This window comes from Gadus macrocephalus, chromosome 2 (assembly GCF_031168955.1).
Source record: "Gadus macrocephalus chromosome 2, ASM3116895v1".
NCBI classification, from domain to species: Eukaryota; Metazoa; Chordata; class Actinopteri; order Gadiformes; family Gadidae; genus Gadus; species Gadus macrocephalus.
In genome coordinates this window covers 18,958,925-18,963,924 of record NC_082383.1, presented here as the reverse complement: position 1 = coordinate 18,963,924, position 5,000 = coordinate 18,958,925, and the positions used below count along the sequence as shown (strand labels likewise).

General features: G+C 48.8%; 1 protein-coding gene across 2 annotated transcripts in view; it reads right to left on the bottom strand.

Moving 5' to 3' along the window:
• The window catches only part of LOC132451816 (microtubule-associated serine/threonine-protein kinase 1-like), a 75,181-nt gene extending 74,126 nt beyond the window's left edge, over positions 1–1,055 (bottom strand). The window contains exons 1-2 of one of the 2 annotated variants that reach the window (XM_060044387.1): positions 750–1,055; positions 1–75 (exon numbers count right to left, since the gene is read on the bottom strand). The exon at positions 1–75 is cut by the window's left edge and continues 75 nt beyond it. The gene's annotated coding sequence lies outside the window, so the exon portion shown is untranslated. The remainder of the gene's footprint in view (positions 76–749) is intronic. The other variant, XM_060044388.1, reaches the window with a different exon arrangement.
• Positions 1,056–5,000: the final 3,945 nt, after the last annotated feature.

Genomic DNA, 5,000 nt, shown 5'->3' with positions numbered 1-5,000 from the left:
CGTGTCCCGGTGCTCTGAGACCTCCTAGACCTGGGTCGTGTCCCGGTGTGGCATCCGGTCTGGGTGACACCCGATCTGAAACACCAGGCGTACCGCGTCACGTCAGACCGCCGGTCGGAGCGACGCCTATCACTTATCGCCTATCTCCTAGCACTACTAAGGTAGTGATAGGTGATCTAGGGTAGTGATACCTGAGGTGATCTAGGGTAGTGATAGGTGATCTAGGGCACTGATAGGTGATCTAGGGTAGTGATAGGTGATCTAGGGTAGTGATAGGTGATCTAGTGTAGTGATAGGTGATCTAGGGCAGTGATAGGTAATCTAGGGCAGTGATAGGTGATCTAGGGTAGTGATAGGTGATCAAGGGCAGTAATAGGTGATCTAGGGTAATGATAGGTGATCTAGGGCAGTGATAGGTGATCTAGGGTAGTGATAACTGATCTAGGGGTGATCTATGGTACTGATAGGTGATCTAGGGTAGTACTATAACCGTTTAACGGTGTAACCAGCACCGACACCGACCCGTGCCACTGGGCCTGTCCGGCTACCGTCGGGCTAGCCCCACTATGTAGCCTCCCGTTACTGATCAACATCACCCGCCGGACCCGCGTTATTCGGCTAACGCCCGGCAAAGACCCGCTCACAGACCCGCTCAAAGACCCCCCTTACGGTAACGACTCGCCCCTAAATTTGGCCGTTAATCAACCTCCTGCCCCGGCTGTAACGAGCCCAAGACGTCCCCGGTTTACCGTCGCCGAGTGAGAGACGCTCCTCTTCCTGGAGTCCAGCGGTCGCCTTGACATTGCTGCCGCCTTGCGCGTCTCCTCTTGCCGCGTCCCCGTTACCTCCGGAGGGAAAAACGTAGAACGTGCGCGTCGTTATCAACCGTCCCGCGAGTCAAACCGCGGTTAATAACCGTTTTCTTACTCCCGGTTCATTGATGTCACCGCCACCGCTCTCCACTTCCCTGTGAGACTGGCCGGTGACAGCCTCGCGATATCACGAGTCCCCTCTCCGTCCGAGGGATTCCCTCTCCCCTCCTCCACGCGAGCACCGACGGTGTAGTCAGCGGGCCAATGGGCGTCGTGGAGCACCGACCGACGGTATCGTCAGCGGCCCAATGGGCGTCGCGAAGCACTGACTGCGGTCGTCAGTCACCCTCCGACTCGCCGTAGTGGGGTGTCGTGTTGTTTAAACGTGGCGGGAAACTCGCACTGAGAAGAAGACTCATGCAGAGCAGCACCATGGACAGCGACCCACAGCCTCGCGCTGATGCAGTACGGGGCACGAGCGCGCCTGGAGTCAATGGGCCAAACCCAAAGTCCGGACTCGGACTCATGGACTTTGATGCGCGTTCTCGCGAAATTAGTATGGCTTTAGGACTGTCCCAATATCGAATTCCAAATGGCGTGAGGGTTTGAGTCCACACTTAGCGAGCCCTTTCCGCGAGTCCGCATCAGTGCAGACTTCAACTAAAGGAATAACCACAGTTCAGAGCGTTGTGTCCACAGTTTACCGCGGAGACCATATGGGAAATCCGGAAATAAGGAAGGTGAACAACAACACGTCGCTACTGTCAATGCGCGACCACGGAACGCAACATTTTCAAAAACGCGATCAACAGCACCTAACATGGATCAAAACAATCCAGATGACCACTGATTAAATCCTGCAAAGAAAAGGAAATTTTCATGTTAGTATCCTCCCTGACCAATAATGTTTGGCTGTCATCTAGCATGTTGAATTCCAACAACTGTTATTTTCTATCAGGGAGTGAACCACAAACCCTGCAGTTTATTCAGACACGACAGGATCATGAGTCTCTTTTTACGGGACACAGACACACGTCTGTTGAAGGTTATGTGTAAGTACCTACTTTTAATTGTCATAAAATGGTTGCCCAACAGTGAGATCTTAAAATAAATTGGAATGGAGGACACTGTCACACCATATCAAGCAAAAAGAAAATGGGAAAATTTAAAGAAGAGTCATAGGGTGAATCTTCATTATTAGCTTGTGTGAATGGACTACTGGAACACATGGTCTTTTTTGTGAGCTTTTGTTAGCTCAAGACTGATGGTGCCTTTAGCCATATCCAAGTTGCTTGTATCTATCAAAAGGTTTATGTGTTAGCATAATTTGCGTGAAAGTGAAACAGCTTTAATTGTTTTACACGGAACCTGATCCTACCAAGGACTGGAGAAGGGCCAGAGGGTGGAAAGGCAACACCTGGTACCTGGCCTTACTTCCAGGCAATGCACAATATAATGGGGCAGAGGGACTCCACCAGGCCTCTAAACATAATTTCTACGGCGGTGGACTCGGATCTGGATGATGCAGAGGATGATGGCGACACTCCCAACACCTCCTCCACCTCACAGCCATCCACCTCCACCTCCCAGCCTCCACCTCACAGCCATCCACCTCCACCTCCCAGCCTGCACCTCACAGCCATCCACCTCCACCTCACAGCCATCCACCTCCACCTCACAGCCCTCCACTACCCCAAAGAAAAGAAAAAATGAAGTTGTGGAATACCTGAAGCTGTATACAGAGAGGCAGGAAAGAAGACAATGGGAGCTGGACGCCAGGGAGGAAGAGCGTGAGAGGAGAAAGGAAGACCAACTTGATACAACTTGAGGTATATTTGGGGAATTGGTCACAATTCAAGAAGCAGAAATAGTTTTCATCTTTGGTTGTGGTATGAACCCTAGGAGTTTGTTTTATTTACGTTTTGGTGTGAACCCTAGGGGTTTGTTTTATTTTCTTTGTTTCTTATTTCTCATTTGTGTATAAAAATTTTGAACTGTCCCTCATCTGCATTTGCACTGTTTAAATTGTGATTTACATTAGGTGGATTTCAAGCTTTTGTTGGAAGCAGGCCTATATGTTAAGGTATACAACTGAATTGTATGTCAAAATGTAATGTCCTAGAAAATGAACAAGAACCACAGAACTAAGAAATATAGTCAAACATAACTTTATGACCCAAGTGTGTCATATTTAACATTGAACAGAAAAGGTTAAACACATAACAAGGTTGCTCAAAATGGCAAAACATAAAAGGGCATTTCACTCAGCCCAAAACTAATATTTTGAATACAAAATGTAAAAAAAAAAAAGCTGCCACAGTAGCCTATTGATGCACACCTTTACATGAGCCCAGGTTGTTGGGGTGCAGAAATCTGGGCACATAGCCTGTCCCTGATGTGGGCTCCCCTTCTCTCCTGGAACTGTCGAACTGGACCAGGGGGGGGCAGGATCCTCAGGCTGGATTACTGCCTCTTCCAGGACATCCCCATAGTTCAGGCACACGTTGTGGAGGACTGCACAGGCCAGGATGACTTCAGAACAAAATGCAGGCTTAACCTCCAGTGCCTTGAACAAGGTACTCCGCCACCGGGCCTTCATCACTCCGAAGGTCCTCTCAATAATGGAGCAGGCCCGGCACATTATAGCACTCCTGCATCCCCCCCTGTAGTGGGTGTCTGTAGGGCGCGATGATGGGGATGGGGCGCTCGAGACATGGGTAGCCTCCATCTCCCAAAAGAAAATAACCAGGTGAGGGGTACAAAGAATGAACATAAATTGGGCTATTTCTTAAGACATGTGTATCGTGAACGGAACCTCCATAACCACCACAAATATCTATGAACCTTCCAGAGGAGTCCCATATTGCCTGAACTTGCACTGAATAAAACTGCTTGCACTTAAAATATTCATAGTGATTGTGCCTGGTGGGTTTAATTCTAAAGTGGCAGCCATCGATGGCTCCCAGAGCATTATTAAAGGCATCAGTCCGGGCTAGCTGGCAAAATCCCCTTCCAATGTCCCCCAGCATGTAGGGAAGGCACCTCCCTTACACCTACGAATGTCAGAGGCCACCCTGTGCACAACTCTACACATTGTGGACTTTGGCACATCAAAAGCCCTTGCAGTCACACGGTATGAAACACTGTTGGCCAGGCAAAAAACAATAATCAAAACTTCGAACACTCCCATCCATGGTCCCGCATCTGACTCAAGATGTTCAAAAGGCCATGAAAGGCCTCTCTGGAGAGTCGAAGATCGGGCCTTATGTCGGTCTCATCCAGATGCAAGTGTAACCAACATCTTTGTTTTAAAACGTTGCCAAGGTAACATGTGCTCTCGTGAAGTGCTGTCCCAATCCCATATATACCTATCTGAGCCCATTTGGCCTCACACACTCGCTCTCTTTAGTTAATTAGCACCTGAGATCAATTAGTCTGTGAGTCCTTTGTCCTTAGTCCTCAGGGCTCACTTTGGGATTGGGCCTATATTCCGTCATGTCCGTTGCTACATTAGCACATGCTACGTACGGATGTGATGGTTGGGAAACTAGTCCTATATTCCCTACTTTAATCATATGTGCCCCTGTATACAATATCATATGTGCCCCTATATAGTTTACTCATATGTGCTGGGAGTTAGCTAACAGCTAGTAGCATGAGATGGCATTAGCCATCGAGTAGGATCCAGTAAGCCGTCATCAGTCCTCAGTCTCTGAATAAATAATGAGCAGGTCGGTCCCCGCCATGCCTGCCAGGGCGGTGTTAACCGGTCAGGGGCCCCTGTGGTGTGGTTAAAATACACACTGAATACTACACACGGTACACCAGTCAGGGTCCCCTGTTGTGTGGTTGAAAGGACACACTGAATGCAACATACTGCCCTGTCACTAGAGCAGGGGTCTTCACCTCGTTCATCTGTTGACCTTAAAGACCATGCGTCAATGGGACTCGATCACCACACACACACACAGGACCTCCAGTTGTAGTTGGCTCACGGTTTTCTGGGTGTTGTTTGTCATCGGGTCGTGACCCCATCTCCTACCCATTTAGGGTCTCCTCCTAGAAGGAGCTACCTTACTGGAGCTAATGCCCCAGTAAGATAGCTTTAACTTTCAGCCCTTCTCTTTGTAGGAGAGAAAAGGAGAGTGAATATGAAACCGATATCAAAGGTAGAAGGTGAGAAAAACA